The 19,803-nt window shown below is 41.2% G+C and overlaps 1 protein-coding gene across 6 annotated transcripts in view; it reads left to right on the plus strand.

Moving 5' to 3' along the window:
- The window catches only part of SLC24A1 (solute carrier family 24 member 1), a 78,047-nt gene that overhangs the window by 2,952 nt on the left and 55,292 nt on the right, over positions 1–19,803 (plus strand). For 5 of the 6 annotated variants that reach the window (XM_043470841.1, XM_043470837.1, XM_043470840.1 and 2 more), the window contains one exon: positions 3,442–3,510. The exons of the other annotated variant lie outside the window; for it this stretch is intronic. The gene's annotated coding sequence lies outside the window, so the exon portion shown is untranslated. The remainder of the gene's footprint in view (positions 1–3,441; positions 3,511–19,803) is intronic. 6 annotated transcript variants of the gene reach the window in all.

Genomic DNA, 19,803 nt, shown 5'->3' on the forward strand with positions numbered 1-19,803 from the left:
CAAATGGGAATATCTTTCCTTTTCTCCTTTGCTTTTTGCTTCTCTTCTTTTCACAGCTATTTGTAAGGCCTCCTCAGACAACCGTTTTGCCTTTTTGCATTTCTTTTCCATGGGGATGGTCTTGATCCCTGTCTCTTGTACAGTGTCATGAACCTCCATCCATAGTTCATCAGTCACTCTGTCTATCAGATCTAGTCCCTTAAATCTATTTCCACTGTATAAGTGATTTGATTTAGGTCATACCTGAATGGTCTAGTGGTTTTCCCTACTTTCTTCAATTTAAGTCTGAATTGGGCAATAAGAAGTTCATGATCTGAGCCACAGTCAGCTCCTGGTCTTGTTTTTGCTGACTGTATGGAGCTTCTCTGTCTTTGGCTGCAAAGAATATAATCAATATGATGTCGGTGTTGACTATCTGGTGATGTCCATGTGTAGAGTCTTCTCTTGTGTTGTTGGAAGAGGGTGTTTGCTATGACCAGTGTGTTCTCTTGGCAAAACTCTATTTGCCTTTGCCCTGCTTCATTCTGTACTCCAAGGCCAAATTTGCCTGTTACTCCAGGTGTTTCTTGACTTCCTACTTTTGCATTCCAGTTTCCTATAATGAAAAAGACATCTTTTTTGGATATTAGTTCTAAAAGGTCTTGTAGGTCTTCATAGAACTGTTCAACTTCAGCTTCTTCAGTGCTACTGGTTGGGTCATGGGCTTGGATTACTGTGATATTGAATGGTTTGCCTTGGAAACGAACAGAGATCTTTCTGTCATTTTTGAGATTGCATCCAAGTACTGCATTTCAGACTCTTTTGTTGACCATGATGGCTACTCCATTTCTTCTAAGGGATTCCTGCCCACAGTAGTAGATATAATGGTCATCTGAGTTAAATTCACCCATTCCAGTCCATTTTATTTTGCTGATTCCTAGAATGTCGACATTCACTCTTGCCATCTACTATTTGACCACTTCCAATTTGCCTTGATTCATGGACCTAACATTCCAGGTTCCTATGCAATATTGCTCTTTACAGCATTGGACCTTGCTTCTATCACCAGTCACATCCACAACTGGGTATTGTTTTTGCTTTGGCTCCATCCCTTCATTCTTTCTGGAGTTCTTTCTCCACTGATCTCCAGTAGCATATTGGGCATCTACCGACCTGGGGAGTTTCTCTTTCAGTATCCTATCATTTTGCCTTTTCATACTGTTCATGGGATTCTCAAGGCAAGAATACTGAAGTGGTTTGCCATTCCCGCCTCCAGTGGACCACATTCTGTCAGACCTCTCCACCATGACCTGACCGTCTTGTGTGGCCCCAAAGGCATGACTTAGTTTCACTGAGTTAAACAAGACTGTGGTCCTGTGATCAGGTTGGCTAGTTTTCTATGATTATGGTTTGAGTGTGACTGCCCTCTGATGCCCTCTCGCAACACCTACCGTCTTACTTGGGTTTCTCTTACTTTGGACATGGGGTATCTCTTCACGGCTGCTCCAGCAAAGCGCAGCCACTGCTTCTTACCTTGGATGAGGGGTATCTCTTCACAGCCACCCCTCCTGACCTTGAACGTGGAGTAGCTCCTCTCGGCCCTCCTGCGCCCAGTGCGTCCACTCCTTGGACGTGGGGTAGCTCCTCTCGGGCCTCCACCCCTGGCCTTGGGCGTGGGGTCGCTCCTCTCTAGGGCTGTACAAAAAAGATCTTCATGACCCAGATAATCAGGATGGCATGATCACTCACCTAGAGCCAGACATCCTGGAATGTGAAGTCAGGTGGGTCTTAGAAAGCATCACTACGAACAAAGCTAGTGGAGGTGATGGAATTCCAGTTGAGCTATTTCAAATCCTGAAAGATGATGCTGTGAAAGTGCTGCACTCAATATGCCAGCAAATCTGGAAAACTCAGCAGTGGCCACAGGACTGGAAAAGGTCAATTTTCATTCCAATCCCAAAGATCGCTCAAACTACCGCACAATTGCACTCATCTCACACGCTAGTAAAGTAATGCTCAAAATTCTCCAAGCCAGGCTTCAGCAATAGGTGAACCGTGAACTTCCAGATGTTCAAGCTGGCAGAGGAACCAGAGATCAAATTGCCAACATTTGCTGGATCATCAAAAAAGCAAGAGAGTTCCAGAAAAACATCTATTTCTGCTTTATTGACTATGCCAAAGCCTTTGACTGTGTGGATCACAATAAACTGTGGAAAATTGTGAAAGAGATGGGCATACCAGACCACCTGACCTGCCTCTTGAGTAACCTGTATGCAGGTCAGGAAGCAACAGTTAGAACTGGACATGAAACAGCAGACTGATTCCAGTAAGGAAAAGGAGTACATCAAGGCTGTATATTGTCACCCTGCTTATTTAACTTATATGCAGAGGACATCATGAGAAACGCTGGGCTGGAAGAAGCACAAGCTGGAATCAAGATTGCCAGGAGAAATATCAGTAACCTCAGATATGCAGATGACACCACCCTTATGGCAGAAAGTGAAGAGGAACTAAAAAGCCTCTTGATGAAAGTGAAAGAGGAGAGTGAAAAAGTTGGCTTAAAGCTCAACATTCAGAAAACTAAGATCATGGCGTCTGGTCCCATCACTTCATGGGAAATAGATGGGGAAACAGTGGAAGCAGTGTCAGACTTTATTTTTTTGGGCTCCAAAATCACTGCAGATGGTGACTGCAGCCATGAAATTAAAACACGCTTACTCCTTGGAAGGAAAGTTATGACCAACCTAGATAGCAAATTAAAAAGCAGAGACATTACTTTGCCAACAAAGGTCTGTCTAGTCAAGGTTATGGTTTTTCTAGTGGTCATGTGTGGATGTGAGAGTTGGACTGTGAAGAAAGCTGAGTGCCGAAAAATTGATGCTTTTGAACTGTGGTGTTGGCAAAGACTCTTGAGAGTCCCTTGGACTGCAAGGAGATCCAACCAGTCCATCCTAAAGGAGATCAGTCCTGGGTGTTCATTGGAAGGACTGATGCTGAGGCTGAAACTCTAATACTTTGGCCACCTCATGCGAAGAGCTGACTCATTGGAAAAGACCCTGATGCTAGGGATTGAGGGCAGGAGGAGAAGGGGACGACAGAGGATGAGATGGCTGGATGGCATCACCGACTCGATGGACATGAGTTTGATTAAACTCCAGGAGTTTGTGATGGACAGGGAGGCCTGGCGTGCTGCGATTCATGGGGTCGCAAGGAGTTGGACACGACTGAATGAGTGAACTGAACTGAACTGAACTGATGAACCTACACTGACACACAGGGTGATAGTGACACTATCACCCAAAGTCCATAGTTTATTATAGGGTTTACTCTTGGTACTGTACATTCTATGGGTTTTGACAAATGTATGGTGACATGTATCTAGCACTGTAGTGTACAGAATAGTTTCACCGCTCTAAAAATCCTGTCTGCTCTTTTTATCCCTCCCTCTTCGATGACTTCCAGGAACCACTGATCCTTTTACTGTCTTCATGGTTTTGCTTTTCCAGAATGTCATATAGTTGGAATCATACAGTAAGTATTCCTTTCAGTTTGGCTTCTTTTGCTTGGTAATATGCATTTAAAGTTCTTTCATGTTTGTTCATGGCTTGATAGCTCATTTCTTTTTTGTGCTATATGTTAATAATATTCCATTGTTTGGGTAAACCACAGTTTACTGAAGAATATCTTGGTTGCTTCCAAGTTTTGGCAATGATCAGTAAAGCTACTATAAACATCCTTGTGCATGTTTTTTTGTGGGCAGAGGTTTTTCAACTCAAGTAAATAAATATCATGGAGAGAGATTGCTGGCTTGTATGGTAAACGTATGTTTAGTTTTGTAAGAAACTGCCAAAATGTCCTTTGAAGTGATGTACTATTGTATATTTCCAGCAGCATTGGTGATTGTACTGTTATATATTCCTGTTGCTCTACCTTCTCACCAGCATTTGATATTGTCAGTGTTCTAGATTTTGACTATAGTAATAGGTAAATAGCGGTATATCATTGTTGTTTTAATTTGTAGTTCCCTAGTGACATATGATGTTGAACATCTTGTCATGTGCTTACTTGCCATCTATATATCTAATTTGGTTAAGTTTCTGTTCAGGTGTTTTGCCCATTTTTTAATCAGATCATTTGCTTTCTTCTTGTTAAGTTTTAAGTGTTGTTTGTATATTTTGGATGTGTGTGTATGTGTTTGTGTGTGTGCTTAGTCGCTCAGTTGTGTCCAACTCTTTATGACCCCATGGACTGTAGGATTCTCCAGAAGAATACTGGACCGGGTTGCTGTGCCCTCCCCCAGGGGATCTTTCCAACCCAGGGATCGAACCCAAGTCTTCTGCATTGCAGACAGATTCTTTACCATCTGAGCCACCAGGGAAGCCCTTATTTTGGATAATGGTCCCTTATCAGATATGTATTTTGCAAATATTTTCTCCCAATCTGACTTGTCTTCTCATTCTCTTGAAAGGGAGAGACTTAAGTCCATAACAATTACAGTACCATTATCACATTTAAAATAAGTAGCAGCAAACCCCTATTTTCATCAAATACCTAGTCAACTTTCAAATATCCAGTTGACTCATAAATATCATAAGTTTTACTCTTTTACACTTTGGTTGTTTGAATTAGGATCCAAGTAACATCCAGACATTGCAATCTCTTGATATACGTCTAAAGTTTCTTAATCTGTAGATTTATTCCTACATATCTTTCTTCCTTTGCAGTATATTTGGTGAAGAAACTCTGATCTCCCTCTCAGTCCTCCTTCAGTCTTTCCCACAGCATTTGAGAAAACTGCAAAGCTTTCTCAGTCTAAAATAATGGACTCATTGAAAAAACAAACAATTTTTTACAATTGGAGTTTCAATTAACTTCATCTCTGCTCTGTAAATAGGGGTGAATCTTATCCACAATTGGATCCCCAGGGCCTGGAATGTGACACTCGATATATATTTGTGGAAAGAAGATAGGAGGAGGGAAGAGAGGTTGTTAGGAAAAAGGTCAAAGAGAAAAAACAGAAAATTTGGTGGGTACTACATTTGTCTGAGAAAGTAGAACTGAACATTTTAATTTAGAACACCCTCTCCTTTGAAAAATGATATAAAGTCTTTTTTAAAGACTTCTCATAATATAGGCCTACATCTTCCTTTCCAGGCTCTCCCCTCACTCTCTTAAAACTTTGGTAATATCTTTCACTGAAAAAGCAGATAAAGCAAAACAAAACTATTTTTTCAGTCAGTTCCGTTCAGTCATTCAGTCATGTCTGACTCATTGTGACTGCATGGACTGCTGCATGCCAGGCCTCCCTGTCCATCCCAACTCCCAGAGTTTGCTCAAACTCATGTCCATCAAGTCAGTGATGCCATCCAACCATCTCATCCTCTGTCATCCCCTTCTCCTCCTGCTTTCAATCTTTCCCAGCATCACGGTCTTTTCCAATGAGTCCGTTCTTTGCATCAGATGGCCAAAGTATTGCAGTTCAGCTTCAGCATCAGTCCTTCCAATATTCAGAACTGATTTCCTTTAGGATGGACTGGTTGGATCTCCTTGCAGTCCAAGGGACTCTCAAGAGTCTTCGCCAACACCACAGTTCAAAAGCATCAATTCTTCTGCACTCAGTTTTCTTTATGGTCCAACAGTCACATCCATACATGACTATTGGAAAACCATAGCTTTGATTAGACAGACCTTTGTTGGCAAAGTAATGTCTCTGTTTTTCAATATGTTGTCTAGGTTGGTCATAACTTTTCTTCCAAGGAGCAAGTGTCTTTTAATTTCATGGCTGCAGTCACTATCTGCAGTGTTTGTGCAGTCCAAAATAAAGTCTCTCACTGTTTCCGATGTTTCCCCATCTATTTGCCATGAAGTGATGGGACTGGATGCCATGATCTTCGTTTTTTGAATGTTGAGTTTTAAGACAGCCGTCTCACTCTCCTCTTTCACTTTCATCAAGAGGCTCTTTAGTTCCTCTTTGCTTTCTGCCATAAGGGTGGTGTCATCTGTGTATCTGAGGTTATTGATATTTCTCCCAGCAGTCTGGATTCCAGCTTGTGCTTCATCTACCCCGGCATTTCACATGATGTACTCTGCATATAGGTTAAATAAGCAAGGTGACAGTATACAGCCTTCACATACTCCTTTCCCAGTTTGGAACCAGTCTGTTGTTCCATGTTCGGTTCTAACTGTTGCTTCTTTTTTTTTTCCTAACTGTTGCTTCTTGACCTGCATACAGATTTCTCAGGAGGCAGGTAAGGTGGTCTCATATTCCCATCTCTTTTAAGAATTTTCCACAGTTTGTTGTGTCCACACAGTCAAAGGCTATGGAGTAGTCAATAAAGCAGAAGTAGATGTTTTTCTGGAACTCTCTTGCATTTGCTATGACCCAACAGATGTTGGCAATTTGATCTCTAGTTCTTCTGCCTTTTCTAAATCCAGCTTGAACATCTGGAAGTTCTTGGTTCAGTTCGTTCAGTTCACGTACTATTGAAGACTGGCTTGGAGAATTTTGAGCATTTGCTAGCGTGTGAGATGAGTGCAATTGTGTGGTAGTTTGAACATTCTTTGGCATTGCCTTTCTTTGGGGTTGGAATGAAAACTGACCTTTTCCAGTCCTGTGGCCACTGCTGAATTTTCCAAATTTGCTGGCATGTTGTGTGCAGCACTTTAACATCATCTTTTAGGATTTGAAATAGCTCATCTGGAATTCCATCACCTCCACTAGCTTTGTTCGTAGTGATGCTTCCTAAGGCACACTGAACTTCACATTCCAGGATGTCTGGCGCAAGGTGAGTGATCACACCACTGTGGTTATCTGGGTCATGAAGATCTTTTTTGTATAGTTCTTATGTGTAATTCTTGCCACCTCTACTTAATATTTTCTGCTTCTGTTAGGTCCAGACCGTTTCTGTCCTTTATTGTGCCCACTTTTAGAAAGTTATAAAAGAGACTTCCCTGGGGGGTAGTCCAGTGGTTAAGAATCTGCCATGCAATGCAGAGGATACAGGTTTGATCCCTGGCCAGGGAACTAAGGTGCCGTATGCCACAGAGCTGCTGAGCCTGTGCGCCACAACTAGAGTCCACATGCCACGCAAAAGGTCCCGTATGATGCAACTGAGACCCAAGGCAGCCAATAAATAAATAAATAATAATTAAAAGTTATAGAATTAATTCATTTATATGGGAAAAATTCAAATAGTTTCAAAATACATGAAGTGAAAATTTAGTGTTTCCTTTCCTAGAAGTAACCGTTTATATCTCCTTGCCTTAAGTATGATTCCAATAGCTGGGTTTGAGAGATATAGTACAAGGTTTTTTTGTTTGGTTGGTTTTGTTCATTCTATATTTGCTAGTGACAAAAGTACATCCATTCTTATATAGTCTTTGCAGAAGTGTTTCTACATAAATATATTATGATTGGACTTACTATGGGCAGGGTATTTACTGTGCTAAGAATATTTAGTCAACAAACAGTTCTTGAGCTCCTACTTTGTGCAGGCACTAGGCAGCCAGCCATGAACTAGTCACGCAGAGTCCCGTGCCTCATGAAGCTGACATTCTAGGTGTCATTCCTTTTAGTTTTATGTCTATTTATTGACTATGTGAATCACAACAAACTGTGGAAAATTCTTAAAGAGATGGGAATACCAGACCACCTTACCTGCCTCCTAAGAAATCTGTATGCAGGTCAAGAAGCAACAGTTAGAACCAAACATGGAACAACAGACTGGTTTCAAATTGGGAAAGGAGTACGTCAAGGCTGTGTGTTGTCACCCTGCTTATTTAACTTATATGCAGAGTACATTGTGCGAAATGTTAGGATGGATGAAGCACAAGCTGGAATCAAGATTGCCAGGAGAAATATCAATAACCTCAGATACACAGATGACACCACCCTTATGGCAGAAAACAAAGAGGAACTAAAGAGCCTCTTGATGAAAGTGAAAAAGGAGAGTGAGACGGCTGTCTTAAAACTCAACATCCAAAAAACGAAGATCATGGCATCCAGTCCCATCACTTCATGGCAAATAGATGGGGAAACATTGGAAACAGTGAGAGACTTTATTTTCTTGGACTGCACAATCACTGCAGATGGTGACTGCGGCCACGAAATTAAAAAACACATGCCCCTTGGAACAAACCCTATAACCAGCCTAGACAGTATTAAAAAGCACATCACTTTGCTGACAAAGGTCCATCTAGTCAAAGCTATGGTTTTTCCAGTAGTCATATATGGATGTGAGAATTGGACCATAAAGAATGCTGAGTGCAGAAGAATTGATACTTTTGAACTGTGGTGTTGGCGAAGACTCTTGAGAGTCCCTTGGACTGCAAGGAGATCCAACCAGTCCATCCTAAAGGAAATCAGTTCTGAATATTGGAAGGACTGATGCTGAAGCTGAACTGCAATACTTTGGCCATCTGATGCAAAGAACGGACTCATTGGAAAAGACCGTGATGCTGGGAAAGATTGAAAGCAGGAGGAGAAGGGGATGACAGAGGATGAGATGGTTGGATGGCATCACTGACTTGATGGACATGAGTTTGAGCAAACTCTGGGAGTTGGGATGGACAGGGAGGCCTGGCATGCAGCAGTCCATGCAGTCACAATGAGTCAGACATGACTGAGTGACTGAACTGAACTGATTTCTTTTAACTGCTATATAATTGACTACTGGAAAGATGAGAAATCCTTTATGTAACCAGTAATTCATCACTGTTTAGGTAGATTTCAGGTTTTGCTCTTCAAGCAATGCTGGCAGACTATCATTGGAGCTTTTCCTTTGACTGAGATGGGAAGCCACTGGAATGTTTGGAGTGTGGAGAGACTTGATCTGACTTACAGTTTAACAGGGTCACTTGTGCTGCTATATCAGATTTACCCGCTATCACCAGTTTCTTCACCAGTATTGGATATTATATATTTTTTAGTCTTTTTCAGTAGATAGGCAGAAAACAAACAAACCCTCTCTATTGCTTCAGTTGACATTCCTTTGTAAAATCAGATTTGACAGGGTGAGTTTTACTCAGTGGGCTGTTTCACATTTATTTAGAGAGGAGTTGTTAATTGTACTGATACTGTGTGGATTCCTGAGTGGCCACACTGAAGCCCTCTGATAAGGCCTGTTTGACCTCTCCTCTAGATCCCAGGCCCTTCTGGATAGGTACCAGACTGTGAAGCGAAAATTCTGTCTCTGAAGTGATACCACCCTGAAATGCCACCCCCTGTTGCAGGTATGGCTCCATTCACTGCTTGGAGAGATGAAGTGTCATGGGATGTTTGGGGGCTTATTTTGCTCATTTTCACGAGTGACAATTGCATAGTCAGTTAAAAAATTCTATAAATGATATAACACAAAGAATTAAAACAATATAAACAAAAGATCTTGGACAGTAACACAGTTCAATATCTGATGAATCCAAGTACTTCCCCAAAGTTCTGACTCTTACAGCAGCCCCAGGAGGAAGTTTGTCTTTCTTGTTTTTTTTTTTTTTTGAGTTACCTGTATTTTTTTTTTTTTTTTTTTATTAGTTGGAGGCTAATTACTTCACAACATTTCAGTGGGTTTTGTCATACATTGATATGAATCAGCCATAGATTTACAGGTATTCCCCATCCCGATCCCCCCTCCCACCTCCCTCTCCACCCGATTCCTCTGGGTCTTCCCAGTGCACCAGGCCGGAGCACTTGTCTCATGCATCCCACCTGGGCTGGTGATCTGTTTCACCATAGATAATATACATGCTGTTCTTTCAAAACATCCCACCCTCACCTTCTCCCACAGAGTTCAAAAGTCTGTTCTGTATTTCTGTGTCTCTTTTTCTGTTTTGCATATAGGGTTATCGTTACCATCTTTCTAAATTCCATATATATGTGTTAGTATGCTGTAATGTTCTTTATCTTTCTGGCTTACTTCACTCTGTATAAGGGGCTCCAGTTTGATCCATCTCATTAGGACTGATTCTCAAAAATATACAAGCAACTCCTGCAGCTCAATTCCAGAAAAATAAATGACCCAATCAAAAAATGGGCCAAAGAACTAAACAGACATTTCTCCAAAGAAGACATACAGATGGCTAACAAACACATGAAAAGATGCTCAACATCACTCATTATTAGAGAAATGCAAATCAAAACCACAATGAGGTACCATTACACGCCAGTCAGGATGGCTGCTATCCAAAAGTCTACAAGCAATAAATGCTGGAGAGGGTGTGGAGAAAAGGGAACCCTCTTACACTGTTGGTGGGAATGCAAACTAGTACAGCCGCTATGGAAAACAGTGTGGAGATTTCTTAAAAAACTGGAAATAGAACTGCCATATGACCCAGCAATCCCACTTCTGGGCATACACACCGAGGAAACCAGATCTGAAAGAGACACGTGCACCCCAATGTTCATCGCAGCACTGTTTATAATAGCCAGGACATGGAAGCAACCTAGATGCCCATCAGCAGATGAATGGATAAGGAAGCTGTGGTACATATACACCATGGAATATTACTCAGCCGTTAAAAAGAATTCATTTGAATCAGTCCTAATGAAATGGATGAAACTGGAGCCCCTTATATCTTTCTTGGTTTTATAAATGAGGAACCTGAGTATAAGAGACCTTCAGAGACTTGCTCCTGATCAGGCTTGTTACTTTATTAGAGGTTGCAAAGTAGTAGTAGGTCAAATCAGCCCTTTGCCTCATTTTGTTTGTCCTTAATATTTTTTAAATTGTTTTATATTGGAATGCTTATTAATGGGTCATTCATTCTCTGTCCAGATACAGCCCTTGTTACTCTCCACTGATTTTGAATAGAGCTGATTTAGCTTAATTTTATCCACGCAGGCCCTGAAGGCATTTGATTTTTGCAACCCCTGCCAAATCTTGTCTGCTCTCCACTGTGTAACTGTAGGGTCGATATCAACTCCTGAGGTAGGCCCAGAAGTAAACAAGCCTCAGCCACAAACCCCCTATGTCAGGTGCAAAGCCTAATTCCTTCTCCCTCCTGTTCTAATAGAACCATGCATGAAAAAGGCCTTGAGCTGCAGCAGAGGGAGAGGAAAGGGCTACTTGCCATCCTGCGCAGCCCCTGATGTTATAGTGAAGGTCAGAGCTAGATTTACCTCACCTGTCCTGCCACCTTGTTCCAGGGAGAGGATAAAGTGTGTGTGTATGCTCAGTTGCTAAGTTGTGTCTGACTGTGATTGTGTGGACTGTAGCCTGCCAGACTCCTTTGTCCATGGGATTTCCCAGGCAGGAATACTGGAGTGGGTTGCCATATACTTCTCCAGGGGATCTTTCCAACCCAGGGATTGAACCCTCATCTCTGATGTCTCCTGCACTGCGGGCGGTCTTTAACACTGAGCCAGCTGGGAAGCCCCCAAACAAGGGAGGTTTGTAGAAAAAGTACATTAGCTTACCCTCTCTAGTGGTGCTGGTCTTTCTCTAGCAGTTTGATCTCTGAAAGGCCATGGGCTTCTATGAGTGGGATCTCCCCACCCCGCACATGTGCAGTTCAGGTGCCCCATCTCTGAGTATCTCCTCACTGGGATGTACATCTCCAGTCCATCAACAGATGTATTTATTAAGTGCCAGACACTGGTCTAGACTCTGGGATTCAGCTGTGATTAAGAAGACAAGGTCCCTGTCCTCTTGGAACTCAACTGCTAGTAAGAGATTAATGCAAATATTAATCAGTTTATTACACTAATAAATACACAGTAAAGCATTGCGAAGAACTGACTCATTGAAAAAGACCCTGATGCTGGGAAAGATTGAAGGCAGGAGGAGAAGGGGACGACAGAGAATGAGATGGTCGGATGGCATCACCGACTTGATGGACATGACTTAGAGCAAGCTCCAGGAGTTGGTGATGGATAGGGCAGCCTGGCGTGCTGCAGTCAGTCCATGGGGTCACAGAGAGTCAGACACGGCTAAGCGACCGAACTGAAGCATTGTCACAATGGAATGTGTGGAGATCTGCTGTACCCTAACATAGTCTATGATCTCCAAAAGCAGAATAACAGCAATAGTATCGGGCACTTTTAGTATGTTTTGCATATTAATATTTATGTCGTGTGCATGTGCTAAGTTGCTCCAGTCGTGTCCGACTGTGACGCTATGGCCTGTAGCCTGCCAGGCTCCTCTGTCCATGTGTGCCCTCACCCTGGGGATCTTCTCGATCCAGGGATCAAGCCCACGTCCCTTACTTCCCCTGCAGTGGCGGCGGGTTCTTTACCACTAGTGCCCCCTGGGAAGCCCAATGTTTATGTTAATATTACTTAATTCTTACAAGTTTACCAAGCAGGTAATATCATCATCACTCCCCTTTTACAGGATAAGCTTACAGTCATTGAGAAGTTAAATTCTTGCCCAAGTCACACGAGTACAGACAGTGCTTCCGCTCTTGGTTGAGCAGCACACTTTGCTACACCCTGTTGATGTTCCAAGTGTGCCACAGTCCTGTCGGAACAAGACGGAGGAGCCAGGCTGACCCCCAACAGCTGGGCTGTAGACGCTAGAAAGAACTCCTTGGTAACAGTTAACAGTGTGTAAGAGAAAGGAATAATTATTTTCTGAGTGTTTGTTTCTCTCCTTAATTTTCTTTCTTTCCTTTTTTTTTTTTGCCACAGCTTGTGGTGGCCCCCTGGATCTTAGTTGCCTGACCAGGGACCAAACCCATGCCCCCTGCAGTGGAAGCACAGAGTCTTAACCACTGGACTGCCAGTGAAGTCCTCTCCTGAATTTTCTATATTGCACAAATAACACTGTAAAAATAGAGGCATTATTATAGAAAAAAAATCACTCATAGCCTCCACCTCATGAATTGGGTTCCTTTTTTTCCATCTTTTTGAATCAAACTGTGACTATATTAGTTGGTATGAAAAAGGAAGTAACTAGATCTGGTTTTGCCTGTAGCATCTAAGAGGCAACAGTGTGGTGACTAGCAGAGGTCAGCCTCTCTACTCATGCTTCCAACATCCAGAGTGACCCCTGGACACCCAGAGATGAAGACAGCTCTTCCTCAGGAAGTGAGCTGTGTGTTTCAGCAGAGGGAGCTGGGTACCTTCACTCAGGGTGAAGTAGGACAGGGATGAGGCTGTGAGGGATTACCTGCTATTTCAGATAGAAGTAATCAAAGCATCATATCCTCCTTGTATCTTGGGGTGGGGGTGGGGGGTGGGGGAGGGATGGGAGAGAGGAGTAGTCAGTAAGTATCAGGCAGAGTTACTGGAATGATTGAAATGGTTTCCAGGTGAGTGGTTAGGATCATAAAACACCCTCCGCCTCCCATTTCCTTGCTCCACTCCCACTTCAACCAGCTCCAGCCATGAGCTGGATGCACAGCTTAAGTATTTTTGGGATCGTTGCCTGCTGTATCAATAAGCAAAGGATGTTGTGGTCATCAAACTGTTAGCCACCACAGCCGCCCTCCCCAACTCCCACCCAGTGGTGCATCCCGAGGGGAACTCAGAATGGAGATAAACAGGCTACTGCCCCTAGATAGTTAAGGTGCATATCAAGGAATACTTTGATTAAGCTCAAACGCTTGCATCTTTCCATATCCAGAAAAGCACTGAACTCATTACCTTGAGATGTCTGGTTTTCCTTTAACTAGCAGTAATCGTTTGATGTTCAACTATCTGGGTTTTTTTACAAACACTTCTATACATCCTGACTCCTCCCTTACCTCTTCAGAACAGTCCCTCAGAACTATCTGAGAGATGGTATCCTGGGCTTCAGTCCTTAGTAATTCCCCAAATAAAACGTAACTCTCAACTTTTAGGTTGTGCTTTTTTTTTTTTCCAGTCAACACTTTGGGCGACCATAAAGGGACCCAGACTTCCCTCCTTTGCCTGAACTTTACAAGGAACCAGAGCCTTGGTACCAACAGAGGCCTCTTGGACCCATTCGCCTCGTTGGAGGGTCCATATGAATTTGGGAGAGTCTCTTTCGGTTCTTGGAGCTCCCGATTATTGGTTGGTATCAACTCCTGAGCTTTAATTGGCAGTGAGCAACAGGTACAACTTAGCTACCCATTTGAAAAAATACAGGGGGAACCGTGTTGAAAAATACTAGGAGTTGCTTAGTTGAGAGACACTGAGCTATCTAGATGGGCTTTCCAGGTGGCGCTAGTGGTAAAGAACCCACCTGTCAACGCAGGAGACATAAGCGACATGGGTTTGATCCCTGGGTCAGGAAGATCCCCTGGAGGAGGGCATGGCAACTCACTTCAGTGTTCTTGCTAGGTGGCCTAACATGTTTCCTAAATGAGGGGAGTCAGAAAGCCAGCTTCCAATAATACTCAAGCCAGGTTTATGTATATATAAACTTATGAATATACAAACAAGTACTCACATGATTGGGAATTAAAGGAAATCTCTCTGAAAATGGCCAATATGGGGCTCTTTATTGTATACGCAATTAAGTTAGAGAAATCCAGCTTGATAAATTTTTTTTTTTTTTTCCAGAATTCTGACCGTAGAGAAACAGAGCCCTTCTAGGGAGAATTTGTAGTTCTCTCTTTGTGTCTTTGAGATGTGAATGTGCTGCCTGATATTCTTAGTGGGGTGTGTGTGTGTTGAGAGATTGGTCTCTGTCATCCGGAAGGTACACATATGGTGTTCATTTGACAGCTGGCTGGATAGACTGAAATTCTGAGCAGTTTGTTTGTTTGTTTGTTTTTTGGTCTTTTTGGTCTGACTGTGCCAACTCTCAGGGAAATTTGTCATAAGGGGAAATTTGTCATGAGCCCAGAAGGGGCCTTTGTCATCTCAACCTTCACTGCATCCACCTGCACAGTGACTGTACAGGTCCTTTACTTTCTTAGACTGTTTTCAGGAATAGACTTTCTAGATTTTGTGGAGTCTACATCTTTTGCACTGTGTCATGGGGATGCCTCTTGGCGTCTTACTGGTTTGAGTCACTGTTAAGACACTACTCGTCAGTAGCCAGACAGTGGATCTTCTCAATTGAAAAAGCTTCTCAATTGGCAAAATTTTTAGAGGACTCTCATTATAACCAGCTGTTTTATTGGCACCTATGAAGAAAACAGATTATAAGGTGGAAAAAATACATATATATAATGGTTAATCTATGACTTCCTTATTTAAAACAAATAAACCAGATTGGGAAGCCTTATTTGTGGTCTTTGCTTCCCCTCAATGGGTCTTATAGGTCCTAATAATAAACATTAGGATAATTAATGCTAATTAGGTTGATTACTAGGGAAATAAGCAAAAACTGAAGGGAAAGTCTAGACTTCTTCCTAACAAGGTGGAAATTTTAAATGGACTCATCCCAAAAGGGTGAAGAAATCTTTAGATGGTTATTAAGAAATGGGGTAAATAAAATGGACATTAATAGGATTAAAACAGAAGGTTTTGATATAATACTACCTAGGGTTGGATGGGCCAGAGCAACCTCATATTGGTCCCCAATGTTAGAAGGCCCCATCCCAGTTTAAATACTGGGAGATATATGTACTGATTATGTATATACTATAAATATATATTTATTGATTCTTGATTTTCAGTATATATTTATTTAAAAGTCTGGAGGAAGATTATGCTGAGCTATCTGGCCAACAATTACTTGGGGCAATAGGCCAATTAATAAAGTTAAAAGATTGACAAAGGGCCTGGTCCCTCAGTCCCTCCATGGTGACCGCAGAGCCTTTTATACAAAAATAGATAAAATGATTAGGGGATAAAAAGAAAGGAAAGTTCCTAGGACTCCTTGTAAGATCAAGGCTGATTGATGGGATCCTAATGGGAACTAAAGTTGATAGATTTGAAATAAAGCTTATAAAAATTGGTGCATTTAAGTAGGCTTTATCTAAGATGGTTTTATCTCTTTTGCCTAATTATGTTGTGGGGTAGATATTGTATCTTACTGGGGAATGCTTCCCCTGCCTGGTATTATATGATAGGGCATATAAATCTGCTTGTCAGACAATATTAACTAAATATGCTAAAGGAAACCAATAGGGTTACCTGAGTTTGCACTATATAAAGTGGAAGCTGGGAGTTGATATTCAGGGGCTAGTAAAAATAATAATAGAGGTTTGTTTTTTTGCTCTGGGTTTAATCTGTATGCTCAGATAGAGGCCCTTTGTTAAATGCCTTGTGCAAACTTTTGAAGGCATGATAAATTGAACTAAGTTCTAGAACATAGCACTTTTGATTTTCAGTTTAGTTGGAAATCTTCTCGTTGATATAAAGTATATACATATACATAGAAAGCAAATTAAAGAGAATATAGTTGGGCATATTAATATTTTAATATCACTTAGGTGGCAGACCACTTCTTTGGGGGAATTAGAGGCAACTGTCTTTCCCTTGCAGATCTCTGCAAAGCACAAATGTAAATACAGCCTCAAAGACTGAGGCTGAGCCTAATTAGGTCAATCAGGTAGGATCTGAAACCAAAAGGAAAAAAAGACTTTTTAAAACTCAAACCACTGGAAAGGCTCCATTACCCAAAATCTAATTTATAGTCTCTGTAAGAGTTTGTTGAGCACAAATACAAATCTTAAAAATCTGTTCCACAAATAGCAAAGCCTTAGTTATTTAAGCGAGCAAATTTAACTCATTCCAACTGTTATTTATAAACTAGAAAGTTTATATTGTAGTGCCTGATTTGTATTTGTTAAAGTGAAGTTATGAGGGGAATTTCCTGGAGGTCAGATGGTTAGGACTCTGAGCTTCCTCTGCAGGGGGCCTGGGTTCAATCCCAGGTCTGGGAACTAAGATCCTGCAAGTCCTGTGACACAGCCAAAAAAAAGAAAAAAAAGAAAAAGTGAAGCTATGAGATTTCTAGTTTTGTCTGTTTACATGCCTGTGTGTACATTATACATGAGAGATGTCTCTACCTCTGGAGAATATTATCAAAATAAAATTATAAGAGTTCTATTTAATTGACTTTAAAGTAAGCACTTACAAATTAAGTGTTTCTAAATAAAAAGGAATCTGGCCAGAATAAATTTCAGGTTCACATAATTTAGGAAATAGTCAATATTAAATTCAGTCAGTTCAGTTGCTCAGTGGTATCTGACTCTTTGTGATCCCATGGACTGCAGCATGTCTGGCTTCCCTGTCCTTCCCCAACTCCCAGAGCTTGCTCAAATTCATGTCCATTGAGTCAGTGATGCCATACAACCATATCATCTTCTGTCGTCTCCTTCTCCTCCTGCTTTCAGTCTTTTCCAGCTTCAGGATCTTTTCCAATGAGTCAGTTCTTTGCATCAGGTGGCTAAAGTGTTAGAGCTTCAGCTTCAGCATCAGTCCTTCCAGTGAATATTCAGGACTGATTTCACTTAGGATTGACTTGTTTGATCTTGCAGTCCAAGGGACTCTCAAGAGTCTTCTACCAACACCACAGTTCAAAAGCACCAATTCTTTGGCGCTCAGCTTTCTTTATGGTCCAACTCTCACATCCATACTGACTACTGTAAAAACCATAGGTTTGACTAGATGGACCTTTGTCAGCAAAGTAATGTCTCTGCTTTTTAATATGCTCTCTAGGTTAGTCATAGCTGCAGTCACCATCTGCAGTTTTTGGAGCCCCCAAAAATAGTCTCTCACTGTTTCCATTGTTTCCCCATCTGTTTGCCATGAAGTGATGGGACTGGATGCTATGATCTTCGTTTTTTGAATGTTGAGTTTTAAGCCAGCTTTTTCACTCTCCTCTTTCACTTTCATCAAGAGGATCTTCAGTTCCTCTTTGCTTTCTAAAATAAGGGTGGTGTCATCTGCATATCTGAGGTTATTGATATTTCTCCTGGCAGTCTTGATTCCAGCTTGTGCTTCATCCACCCTGGCATTTCACATGATGTACTCTGCATATAGGTTAAATAAGCAGGGTGACAATATACAGCCTTGACATACTCCTTTCTCAATTTGGAACCAGTCTGTTGTTCCATGTCCAGTTCTGACTGTTGCTTCTTGACCTGCATACAGATTTCTCAGGAGGCGGGTAAGGTGGTCTCGTATTCCCATCACTTTAAGAATTTTCCACAGTTAAATTAGTGTTTGGTATTATAGCTATCTTAAGCTTGTTGGTTTAATCAATACAGACATGTCTTATTTTTATTATACCTATGCTCCCCTGATGGCTCAGATGGTAAAGAATCTGCCTGCAATGCTGGAGACCCGGGTTCGGTCCCTGGATTGAGAAGATCCCCTGGTGAAGGGAATGGCAACCCACTTCAGTATTCTTGCCTGGAGAATCCCATGGGCAGAGGAGCCTGGCGGGCTACAGTCCATGGGGTCACAGTCAGACATGACTGAGTGACTAATACATACACAGGTGTACTTAAGGTCTACGTGTGTGTGTGTTGGTCACTTAGTCATGTCCAACTCTGTGCGACCCCATGGACTGTAGCCCGCCAGACTCCTCTGCCCATGGGATTCTCCAGGCAAGAATACTGGAGTGGATTGCCATGCCCTCCTCCAGGGGATCTTCCTGACCCAGGGATTGAGCCTGGGTCTCCTACACTGCAGGCAGACTTTGCCATCTGAGCCACAAGGAAAGCCTCCAAAGGTCCATAAATTCATGTTATTTTTGTTGCAGAGTTGTCAGCTAGAAAAAAAAAGAAAACTTGTTATGATATTTTCACAAGTTATTAAATAAAAGTGCAATACATGAAATAAGAGTTTTAAGGTGAACTCTTTATGAATAATTATGTTTTGGGTATATCTATCTATAAAATAGTTGCTTCATGTTTTTAGTAACTTAAAATTTTAGAGTTTTGCCAAATTATGTTAAATAATGGGAATTCATTGAATATTTAAATAAGATAAAATACTGGAATATTAATTATTAAACTGCTCTAAGTTTATCTACTTTTGTCTTCCTATGAGAGGAAAACTAAAGATGTTTGGGGTTTATTAGACACATGTCTTGCATTACATTGAGAAAAAGAATTATGCCATGAGGAGATCTGTGTTTAGATAGAATATTCCTAAACTTGCCAACCAGGAAATGCTGGTATGACAAAAAGTATACAACTACTTGCTGTTGGTTTTCCCTAAAGATCAAGGTTCTTAAGGGTTAAAATTATAAGATGTAATTAAAGTTACTAGAAATAATAAAGGAAATGTTTCAGTATTTCCTTCATCAAGGAAAATAGGATGTGTATTTTTAGCAAAAGGTCTGGAGAATGGAAGTGCATTTTGTTAAGGGGAAAGTGGTTTTGTGCTCAAGCTGCTTATTTCTAAATGGAAAAGAAAAATAAAAGATAATATAAAAGTTGTGGAAGGTTTTTGGAAAGGAAGCCCTGAGAAAAAAGTTTTGTACATGCTAGGCCGGGATTGGATTAATTTAATTAGGTAAAGGAATTTTTCTATTGAGAGTGGGCTAGTGCAGGATTAGTGTTTGGTTTCTTCTCTGTTAAGAGAGCAAAGGTTTCCTGGAATGTTGAGCTACTTTTGACAACAGATTTTGAGGTTTTTTGCTTTCATAATAATCTGTGTTTGTTTTAAAAATCTTTTTTTGTCACTTTGGATGGAAAGTAAGTATTGTTTCACAGTGGCCTATGATCCTATTTGATCAAGTGCTTTAAGACCTTTTGATATTTTTGACAAACTTCCTCTAGTCAAATTCTAAATAAAGTTCCTTTGACTTCCAGCTAACTTTGGGATGCTTCAAAGGGCCTCTGAAACATCCCGAAGAGAGGAATATTAAACTAATTGGGCTTATTTGGTGTGTTAAATTATTTGAGAAGTATTGTTAAGTGATTGGAGATAAATGTTCCTGGATTATATTGTGTGGTTAGATGTCATTAATATAGATATTTCAGTTTATATGGAATTCCTAAAAGTTTGACATATCC

The sequence above is a fragment of the Cervus canadensis genome, chromosome 6 (genome assembly GCF_019320065.1).
Source record: "Cervus canadensis isolate Bull #8, Minnesota chromosome 6, ASM1932006v1, whole genome shotgun sequence".
NCBI lineage: Eukaryota > Metazoa > Chordata > Mammalia > Artiodactyla > Cervidae > Cervus > Cervus canadensis.